This window comes from Lactuca serriola, chromosome 8 (assembly GCF_051521515.1).
Source record: "Lactuca serriola cultivar US96UC23 chromosome 8, Lser_US96UC23_V15, whole genome shotgun sequence".
NCBI classification, from domain to species: domain Eukaryota; kingdom Viridiplantae; phylum Streptophyta; class Magnoliopsida; order Asterales; family Asteraceae; genus Lactuca; species Lactuca serriola.
In genome coordinates this window covers 276,576,247-276,588,730 of record NC_136415.1, presented here as the reverse complement: position 1 = coordinate 276,588,730, position 12,484 = coordinate 276,576,247, and positions in this window count along the sequence as shown.

The window sequence follows — 12,484 nt, the reverse complement described above, 5'->3', positions numbered from 1 at the left end:
ATAATATAAATCTGTTTTTTAATTTTTGACCCTACTAGTATAAAAGAAAATAGGATATGAGAGTTGTACTGTGATAATAAATAGGGGCTGTTTTAGTTTATTTATTTTTATTTTTTTAGGGGCTGTTTTGGTTTATTTATTTTTATTTCAACTGTCTGGTAACTTTGTGATGAAGGATTTTTTTTGGAGCCGATCAAAAACCTATTCGATCGCAGTTAAAAAAGAAAGCCGACTTTTTTTTTGCAATAGCTTAAGACCATCTGCATCGAGGCCTTTCAAACCTTTTGCAATGCCACTAGGATCCAATATAGGTGCCACGTTTGATTACTCCTTTCAAATTTGAAAGGCTTGCAAATGATAATAGGCCCCACATTTAAATATAAATTACTTTTTTTGTTTAATATTTTGAATCCTCGATATTTGTTTACACTATATAAATATATTTTAAATTAATAAAATGAAAATTAAATCCTTTATTATTTTAAATTTTACTAATTTTGTTTTTTTATATAATTTTCATTGTTGTTGATCAAAATATTTTTAGGATACACAACAATCCTTTTAAACCGTTAATTGCAAATGAATTTGTTGAATGGAATTGGAACATTTGAAGATAACCTGATCAATGTCGTAATGTTAGGATTTTCATGTTTTCTAACGTCTAGCTATTTTTATTTGAATTATAAATAGTTATATGTATATTAATTTACTATTCGCTATTTTTATTGAGTATATATATATATATATATATATATATATATATATATATATATATATATATATATATATATATATATATATATATATATATATATATAAACTAATTGATATTCTAGTGGGGACCACTTTTGAAAGATGAGTGTTATTGCGTTGATGTGAGGAGTTATTGCAAAGCTAATGTGGCACAATTGAAAGATTAGTGACATTGCACTGATGTGGATGACCTAACTGACAGCCATACGCAAGAGGTTTAGCTTTTAGCATGGACATGCCTAATTCGACACATGCAACAACATCAAAAACATGGCCATTCAAATTTCGGTTCCAAGACTAGACCCGATTTAACCCAAACCTGATGGACCTGTAACCGACACACTTGATATCCAATTACCTGGTGCCGATAACCAAACTTGTTTTGAGTAATCTAGTTCCACAGTTACAAAAAGTTCATCCTTAATGTTGTGTACATTCATGATAGCTTTTTATTTTATATATTTTTTTAAATTTTATAAATAGTTAATATATTAAATTATTTATATTATGTTATTTAATAATTTAAATAATTAGTGCATATGTTAAAGGGTTATTATTGTTAAATAATATGTTTATTTATTTAGTCATGTATAGTAGAGGGTTCATTTTGTAACATTCTTTATTAAATATACTAATGCATATGGATTTTCACAATCTAACATGGTATCAAGTTAGGTTTAGTCGTTTGCTAGCCTACATACAATCGATTAAAAGAAAGTTTCACATCCATCTCTACTAATTTGCACCATGCGTGATCTATTGATGTAGTCCTCTCTGACTGTCATAACCCATCGATGTCTAAAGATTGGTTTGCTATGGTGCCATTTCTCACGGTTCTTTGCTTTTTCTGATCTGATACCGATAATAATCTCATACTATTGCATCTCTAAGTCATGGTTATTATTGCCTTAGCATCAACTCTTCTTCCCTCCACTCTAAGTCTCATTTGTTCTCTATTTGTTCTTTCAGGAATGTTTACAATAAATTTAGTTTCAAACTAAATGTTAACATATCAAAATACAAGTTATTGCGTCAAATTTTTTCCAACATGTTTAGAGGTACACAAAGTTGCCGGCATATCTTTGGAAAATCAAAATCTTCTACCGATTGTTGGAAATAATATTCATAGTCATAAGAGTTGATAATATTAATATTAAAGGCGGAGTCTTTTTGGATTTTATGTAATGACGGATTTAAGTGTTAATTAATTAACAAAAGCTTGTAGACTCGAGGGGTTTAAATATAAAGATTTAAAAGTCAAATTTTGTAGATAATTACTTAGTGACCAAGTAATTATTCCGTAAGGGTTCTAAATATTCCCTATAAATAGACGAGCCTAGGACCGATAATCTAAAGACGTGTTTGTTCCGCATGATTCCTAAGGAATTAGAAGAAATTGGAAACTAAAATTCTATGGAAAACGTGTTTGGCTTACAAAATAAATAGAATTAGATTTTCATATTGACCATTTAGTTCCTTATTTGAAAGACTTCTATTTCTTCCACCGTCTAACAAGAATCTAAATTCAATTTCTTATTTTTGTTTTAAATTACACAATTGTCCTCTTATTATCTTTGCGATACTGTGAAATAAAAAAAATCATCTACGTGATCTTTTCTATGATTATGTACTCTCATCGATTATATATATATATATATATATATATATATATATATATATATATATATATATATATATATATATATATAATCGATGAGAGTACATAATCATAGAAAAGATCACGTAGATGATTTTTTTTATTTCACAGTATCGCAAAGATAATAAGAGGACAATTGTGTAATTTAAAACAAAAATAAGAAATATATATATATATATATATATATATATATATATATATATATATATATATATATATATATATATATATATATATATATATAAACGATTCCATCTACCGATCAATGTTGTGCTACCGTATTTCCTATGGTTTGTCATTCTTCTTGTTATTTACTGGATTGTCTCCGTTGACAAGTAAGCCTCTCTAATCCTTCTATTTCCCTGCAATTCACTGTGTTTTACTATTGTTTTATACAATTTTCGTTTGTGCTTCATCTTTGCATGATAGACAATAACATAATATATTCACATTTGTGATAGTGTTCATCTATGGTTTTTTTTGGATAAAGTATAAAATTTTCTATTTACATGTACATGCTCTTGTAAATTTTTTGGTTTAGAATTATTATTGGGATGTTCCATCACTCTTTTTATGAGTATGCATACCAAGTGTTTGTATTTTTGATTATGTGGTCTTTTTTTTTATTTGTCTACGATGAATTGTTTGTGTTCACTCCATTTACCAAATATCTTTCTTTTCTTGGAGAATATGAGGAGAATATGAGACAAAAGTCCATAAATTATTCCCAAAATCATAATTAATAACCTATAAATTCACAAAATAAAATTAACAGATTGTTTAGTTTTTTTATTACTTTCATAGATTTGTATTTGATAAAATTGTTTTTTAAAACAATCAATTAATTCCTTTTTATACTCATAGCTTGAACCAACTTACTGCGACCAACTTAAATTTATTAATGATCTAATTTCACAACATTATTAGCCGTTGCCTTTTGAAGTATAAAATTTTCCTTTTATAGGAGATGATCAAGAAATGGTTTGATTTAGTCTAACTAGAAGAAAACATATAAAAAAAATAAGGCAAATAGTTGTTATATTTTTTTAATGAAGTTATGAAAACTATTATATGGTTTTTTTATCATGATGTGCAAGTTACTACAAATATACATGGGGTAAAACACTAATCAAAAACATATTGTCTGATGTGGATCGACAATTAATATTGCAAAAATATGCTTATAAAAGCGTGCAAATCACACCTTAGGATGAACCGAATATGTTGGACAAATTGGGTTAAATACTTCACAGATTGGGTGGGTTAAAAACAAATAGACATAGATATTGATGAATAAGTAGCCATATTTCTTCACATTATTGCACATAATGTGAATAATCGGTTCATGATAGTCGTTTCCAGCATTCTGGAGATACAATTAGCAAAATTATTATGCGAGTTTGCAATGTGGTTATAAGGTTGCATCCACATATGCTTAAGAAATCTGAACTTGTTGAGGAAAACTCTACAGATCAAAGATGGAAGTGGTTCAAGGTATATATATTACTTATAAAATTTTAACTAGTACATGAACTGCTTGATATGAAATATGACCATTTATTTTCTTATATCGTGTAGACCTATCTAGGAGATTTAGATGGAACACACATATAGTGCTTAGTGTCATTAAATACAAGACAAGAACAAATGATATCCTCGCAAATGCCTTAGGGGTGTGTTTACAAGATGTGAAATTTATGTATGTTTTACTGGGATGGAAGGGCCTAACTACGGATGGTAGAGTGCTTCGAGATGCCCTACTTCGACCACATGGATTGAAGGTCCCAAGGGTGAGTATGCATAATAATCGGTATTGTAGATATGTATTGGTTATTAATAATACTAATTATACTACATATATAAGTTATTATTTGGTAGATGCTAGTTATACAAATGGTTAAGGTTTCTTATCCTCGTATAGAGGACAAAGATATCATTTGAATGACTGGCATGTTGGAAACCAACCAACTAGGAAACTACATCTAAAAAATTATTCAACATGATACATTCATCTGCGAGAGATGTTATAGAAAGATGATTTGGTATTTTGAAGGCAAAATGAGGAATTTTAAGGGACAATTCATATTATCCTATTGATCTAAAAAATAAGATCATAATGAAATGTTGTCTTCTTCATAATTATATAATGTGGTAAATGACAATTTATCATTTTTAGAACCGCTTTGAACTAGACGAGGGAACCGGAGATGTCGGTAGTGAAGATGATGGTAATATCACTTATGTTGGTATATCAACCAAGTGGACTACATTTACAAACAACTTAGGGCAAACTATGTTTGATTCTTGGGGTACTACACATTGATCATTTATCTTTTTGTTATGTTTATCATTTACTATGAACAAATTTTGTGCTACGTTTGTTATTTACTAGTTATATTTGTTATATATATATATATATATATATATATATATATATATATATGGTTGGGTATTTTTTTATTGCATGCATGGTTTCATCTAATTTTTATGTTTATAACAATAGACGTGATAGAAAAAAGAAGAAACTTTCGCAACTGGAAAATTACTAAAGATGCCAAGCTTGTGGAAGCATTGGTAAACATGGGAGGATTTAAAGCCGATAATGGCTTTAAATTTGGATATTTACAACATCTAGAAAACACATTGAATGGAAAAAATCCCTAGCTCAAACATATTGGGTAAACCCTATATTGATTCAAGGATTAAAACCATGAAAAAAAGATCGGCATGTCATTTACAATATGGTGAATGGTATGAACACAAGTGGTTTAGGTTATGATAGTTCCACTCATTCTATAACAACTGAACTAGCAGTTTGGGATTCTTACATACATGTGCAATATTAAAAGTCTTATATATTTTGTTACTTCTTAACTATTTATATTATATTTTCATGTGCTAACCTCATTATGAGGATTTATGTATTATTTTTGGAAAGGATAGAGCTCAAGGTAATAAAGCGAAGCATTTTGCCTAAATGGAAGAAGATGCAAATAATGAATAACAATCTGAACAAATAGAAGACAGTTTTGAAGAACAAACCACGAAAAATGAAGAATTTCCAAATGCAGGCTCAAATAAGAGAAAATGTAGAGTTGTTGATGTTATTAAGGGAATAACTATTGCAACTAATGTCCTTAGAGAAAACCCAGAAAAAACAGCGAATAGCATGAATCAAGCAATACTAGCAGAAACATAAGTACAAATAAAACCTTCGAGGGTTTCAAGAATGTAGTCATTAAGTGCCTTGGATAGGTTTAAAGAAAGTAGAAAATAATTCATGATCTGAAAACCGTGTTAAGTTTTTGGAATTTGGATGGACAAGATCGAGAAGATTTTGTCAAGTTCATTTTTGAAGAGTGATATGATTATGAACTAGGTATCTAGACATTATTTTACATAGTGTGTGGTTAAGTTTTTCTTTCTAATTTTATATTCGGAATAATGAATGACATTTGTTGCTTTATATTAACATATATATATATATATATATATATATAATTGTCTTGTTTTGATTTAAAAAAAATTTATAATTTGTATGTGTTCAATGAAATACATGCATGATAGTTATTTTTTATAATTTATATGTGTTCAATGAAATACATGATGGTTATTTTTTAATTTATACTTTGGCTGATCACAACAACCAATAGAAATCTTTTTCTTCAAAAAACCAGGTATCTCCACATCCATGTTACATATATCCATGAAGTAGAGTCGTATCATTTTCTTCAAATACAATATTGGATTCACATATTATGTCTTGTCCTTTGAAAAAAAAATAGAAAATAGCATGAACCAGTCATAAGGATTCTAAACAAAAATGTCTTTGTTGGCATCGGAAAATATAACTAGCAATTGATCTTGTTATCAATAACAAATGAAGATCTTGGATTGGGCCAATATTTTTGGACATTCTTGATTGCCTCGTCCATTCTTTTAACTGCTAATTCTGGCCATAGATCTTTGTAAGTCAATTCATTAGCCTTTTTTTCTCTTTTCTATGCTTCCTTTTAGCTGAGCTCAATCTCCATTTGCTTCCACTTTTCAAGCTCCTTGTCATTCTTGGGTTTTTCATCTTTAGGATTGCCCTCAGGAGGATTCACAATCATAAGAGCATAACTAGATCCTAAAAGTTTATATGGAACAATACTTTCCAAAAAAATCATCTTTTGATAACCCAAAGTAATCTTGATAGCATCTGGTTTCTTAAACATCTTTGGAGCAAAATAAGGATTCTCAATTTGAACTCCTTCTCCCCCTTGTTTTGTACTAGCCTCGCTAGGCTTAACAACCTAGGAAAGAGACAACTTTGATAATAGGGGTTGAATATTTGTATCTAGGTGCAACATCTTTCTCTTAAACTATCTTCACCATCCTCTAATTTATTCAAAATTACGACCCTTCACTAGTAACACGTCATCATTCCCAATTCCAATTCTTAAGAAATGAAATTAAATGTGTATAGTCTTGATGGTAACCATCAGGTCTCTTGTGATAGCGATGGAACCAGTGTTTTCACTAAACATCTCAATGGCGTTTTTTATGCTTGGGATAACATCCAGATCACCGATGAATTTCTTCATCCAATCAACTTCTTAAGTTGCCTACAACATAGCTATATAATCATATTATGTTGCAGAAAGTGCAACTAATTCTTGCTTTTAACTCTATTAGACAATGGTTCCTCCATTGAGTGTGAATACATATCCCGACTATAATCAAGAATTATCTCGATCAGTGGTTAATCTAGCATCAGTGTAACATCTTACAACAAGCTCTTCATTAACTCCTACATAAACTAGGAACACATCTTTAGTCCTCTCAAGTACTTAAGGACATTCTTTACAATTATCCAATGTTTTTCACTAGGATTAACTTAATACCGACTATTTAAACTCAATGCATAAGCTACATTCGGCCTTGTACATGTCATGGTATACATAATTGAACCTACTACTGAAGCATACTGTATGTGACTCTTTCTGTTGATCTCATCATCTATACTAGGAAAATCTATCTTAGAAATAATGGTGTTAGTAAGTATGGGTATAATTCCTCATTTTGAGTTATCCATTGAAAAGAATTTTATGACTTTGTCAACATATGTAATCTGACTCAAACCAATGAGTCGTTGGGATCTATCTATGTACATCCTAATTTCGAGTATGTATGTAGCATCCCTAAGATCTTTCATTTGAAAGGACTTGCTTAGATAAGCCTTAGTCACTTTCAACGTTGGGATATCTTTCCCGATCAGTAATATGTCGTCGACTTACAAAATTAGAAAAACAAGTTTGCTCCCTCTTTCTTTGATGTATACACATGGATCATTAGGATTTTCTAAGAAACCAAACTTTTTGATGGTCTCATAAAAATGATGATATCAGGCCCTTGATGCCTATTTAAAGACATAAATTGTAACACCATGATTTTTCACCCAAAAATTTTCTTTTATTTTTGACAAATTTTAATTAGAAAACATTAGCGAAAATCTTATTAAGAAAACACAACCAATGTTACTTGAAAATCTTTCACAAAAACCCTTCATAATTCAAAGTTGTAAAATTCAAACCATAACAAATACCAAACCAAATGTAGAAACATTACATCAAGTCTCAAACTGGTATCATCGCTAGTATCAAACTATAACTACCCAAAAGATCCCAATCTCACAATGGCATTAATATCAAGCTACCTATACCAATGCCAAGGCCACAAAAAAATGTAAGAAACAAGTGTCAACATCAGCACAGTGAGTCAATCTCAAGATCATTTCATGGAAACAAAGCATACATGTAAATTATGTAAAAACATGTAATCACATCAATCCATGCATCAATCATCGATAGTTACTAATATATAGTTGCATATATTAATCTGGAAATTGTTTTCATTGTCGTAATTATTAGTTTATTTTATTCTCTATAATTACTATTAATGTTCCTCACTAACTAGGGTCTAATACATCGATAAACTCCCCAAGAAAGACCTCATTCGCTACTAGTGTAATCTGGCAAACCGGTGCACCAAATGAGGCATGACCCCCACCCATAGCACTGTCCCTGGTACTCCGCGCTCACTATCGTCCACTACCAACGTGACCTAGTGACCTAGTGCACCAAATGGGGAGCGACTCCCACCTATAACACTGTTTTTGGTTCTCTATGCTCACTATATTGAATATGAGTGTGTGTCGTTATGCGTTGTCGTTCGAAGGTAGTACATGGTACCTCTATGAGCATACCTACACCCAAACGTGATGTTTTTACATGGCATCCAAGATCACCAGCATCACTCTAATTGTAACATCCCAAGTTTAGGAGTGCAAATTTAGGGTTCCAAGTGTAAGTATGAAAGGGGAACTCGGCGAGTCCATGGGTGGACTCGGCGAGTAGGGTCGCGACTCTGGTCGCGTGTTAAGTGGCCGACTCGGCGAGTCGGAGGCTGGACTCGACGAGTAGGCGCTGAGTGGAGAAAACCCTAATTTTGGAGGATGAGCCCTATATAAAGGACATTATACCCTCTCCCCAGCCTCTTTACCCTCTCTTGAAGTCCAGAAAACCCTAAGATGCGATTGTGAGGGATTTGAGTGCATTTGAACCTTGGAGAAGAGATTTTGGAGGAGATCTTGGAGAGTTAGGAGGCTTGGAGCAAGGGGTTTGGCTAAGATTCGGATTTCTCTTCTGTTGGGGCTTCCTTTTGAGGTATTACTTCGTTTCTTGGGCTGTTATTCATCTAGAATCATAATTTTGGAGTGTGTGGAAAGTTTGGCTTGTGGTATTTCGAGTTTGAAGGTTAGATCTGAGGTTGCTACCTCAGATCTGGAATGGAGAAGGTCTAGAGTGCATTAAAGTCCCTGTTCTTGAGTGTTTGGTGAAGCCATCTTGTCCCAAACCCTAGCCCTAGAGTGTAAAATGCCTAGATCTCTTTGGATTCACATAAAGTTTGCCACTTTACGTGATGGATGGGTTATAGAAGGGTAGATCTACGTTTTGGATCAACTGCATGGCTTGGAAGGCTTTTGTATGGGTTAAGATCTAGAGGTACTCGGCGAGTCACAAAGGTGTACTCGGCGAGTTACTTGAAGATGGACTGGAACCCGGCGAGTTGGAAGAACAACTCGGCAAGTAGGTTAAAGATAGCCTTGGACTTGGCAAGTCTGTTCTTGGACTCGGCGAGTCTGGTCGTGAGGTCCAAACTTCTTCTAGTTGAGCCATGAATCAGCGAGTCAAGGGAGGACTCGGTGAGTTGAGTGCGAGGGGACTCAGAGTCGTGGGACTCGGCGAGTCTCGGGGTGACTCGGCGAGTCGAGTCGTGGATTGGGGAAGTTCTGAGCATGAGGACTCGGCGATTCATCGGGTTGACTCGGCGAGTAGAGTTAGTCAGGAGGTTGACTTTGACCAAGGGTTGACCAGTTGACTTCCAGGGGCATTTTGGTAATTATTGGCTTTTGTTTGAGTTCAGTGTTGGTGTTGGCTAGTGGTGGAGATCGTATCAGTGGTCGGAGCATCTTGGGCTTATCTTTCAGTCGGTAGTTGCGAGGTGAGTTATCCTCATTATATCAACAGGGTCTAAGGCACCAAGGCCAGCTCTTTATCGGATTGAGATCCGGGTATTTGTTGTTATGTTATGGCTTTGATATGCTTGCATCCTGGTAGCTAGGATGGTATATGTTAGAGACCTGGTTAAGGTCGGTATCCTGTTATGTAGGGTGATGCTATGCTAGTGACCGGTTAGGTCGGTATCCTGGTTAGGATGATGATATGTTACGTGATCTGTTAGATCGGCTTGTTGACTGTGAATTGTTATATGATTGTATGTTTATGTGCACATGGTTGTTGGACTGGGGTTGGGTTGAGGCGGGTCCTGCTTTGTGCTGTAGGCCAAGATACCTAGGGCGGACCGGTTGTCCCGAAAGCCCAGCGAGCGGTCCGGATAGGCTGTAGGCCCCAAGAGGGCGGACCAGACGTGCCGAGGATCGGAGAGTGGACCAGGCCGACTGAAGGCCCGGTGCGGGCGGACCAGTCATACTGTAGACTCAGAGAGTGGACCAGGTGGATTGAAGGCTCGGTGCGGGAGGACCAATCACACTGCAGACTCGACGTATATGGCTAGACTCGGAGGGTGGACCAGGTGGACTGTTGGCCGGTGCGGCGGATCAGTCACACAGTAGACCCGAAGTGCATGGATGTTCTGTGATCGGATATGATATCTCATGTTATGTGTGTATGGTATATGTGGTTGGTATTTTGGGGGTATCTCACTAAGCTTTCGGGTTTACAGTTGTGGTTTAATGTTTTTCAGGTTCTTCAGGAGACCGTGGCAAGGCAAAGGCGTGATCGTACCGCTCCTCATGATTATGTTTTATGATGTGATTCTGGGAAGACTCTGATAATAATTGTATTGAAAACCTTTTTGTAATAACAGTAAGAAAATAGGTTGTTTTTGAAAAGTTAAAATTGGTTGAATTTTTATGGTTGTTACACCAATCCCAGTACGCCAATTACACCATAACCATGTTTCGAAATGGTTAACTAGAAAACCACTCGACATCGACTTGGCTTAGGCTCTTTTCCTCCAACGATATCCTTCCATCGTGATATCCCATACAGGAATGTACCTAAGTTAGGTTACTCTACTTTTACCCCCGCTACATGTATTCCCATTTTTACTTTAATTAATTACTTTGTTGATATGGGAAACACATATCTCACCGATATCATTATGTAATCATGTTTGTGAATTATTATCATTTAATCAGTGGGATACTAGATCCTATAACAAACATCAAAGGCATACTCACATATTTACCATAAAACAATATTTAGTAACATGTAAAGAGTTACAACTTTTAACAATCAACTTCTAGCATGCATTTCCTAGCTTCATTTAAGTGTGATAAAACACGATTCATATGTAAAAACATCACAATTTTTACAACATGCACAATCTCACCACTAGCATAGCCTTACTTCCTCTCTTTATGGAATGTATGATAAAATTAGGAATTCTAGCATACCAAGGGTTTCCTAAATCTTTTATTTTTGCATATACTTCATAATATCATATTTCATGCATCTCATACTTTCTAAGTTATAGCAACACACAAACCAAATAGTCCTAAGATAGATACAATAGCATGTTAACCTTCCAATAAAAGTACCTAAACCACCACAAGAAATGACTCACCTCTATTCCAAGGTATATGGAGAAATGAATAGAGGAAATACACATTCAAACAAGTAATCTAACACCCTTAAAAGAATACACAGAGAGTTGATCCAAAACCGAACATAGAATAAAATTGGTTCTGTCCAAAGCATTCCCAATTTGTGGCCAAGAGGATGCTAAGTCGTGGGCCAAACATTCATTGTGATCCGGCCGATCAGGTTCTATCGCCACATCATGACACTTAGATGTTCACGTCGTGACTGAAAGTCGGACTAGTCCTAGTCGATCAAAGACTCACTGCAACGGCGTGACACATGGATGTTCACATCATGAGAACCGACTGTTACAGTTTTGAAGAAACAGATTGATCTCTTCCTTATGCTAAATTTGGGTCTGATCAAAACCTCAATTTAGATGATCTTAACCCCTCAAGACCATTTCCAAGTGACTAGAATCATTAGGACAAGAACGGGACCAACCAATGCACCAAAACCTAGAATTTTGCATTTCCAAGGTTTTTCCTTATGTGTGATTTGTAGAACATCAAGATGGATAAAAGGAAGCTATTCTTACCTTCTGGAAATAAAGAATTGAATCACCAAGATGATAGGTTGGAAGGAAGCTTCTAGAATTCCACAGAAAGTCCTCCCACAACCTCACCTTTCTTTTTCATTTCCACTCACCACCAACGACAAGAACCCTAGAACACTCTCTCAACAAGGTGGGGGCTTAGATTAGGATTTGTTGGCTGCAAATGGCTATCAATTCCCGAATTTAGGGTTAAGTGAAGTATAAATACTTGGTAATTTTCATGTTATGCCCTTAAAGGGTGAGAAAATGTCCCCATGACCTGTTTATATAAATAAGAATCATTTTCTTAAACTTTAACCCCTTAAAGTT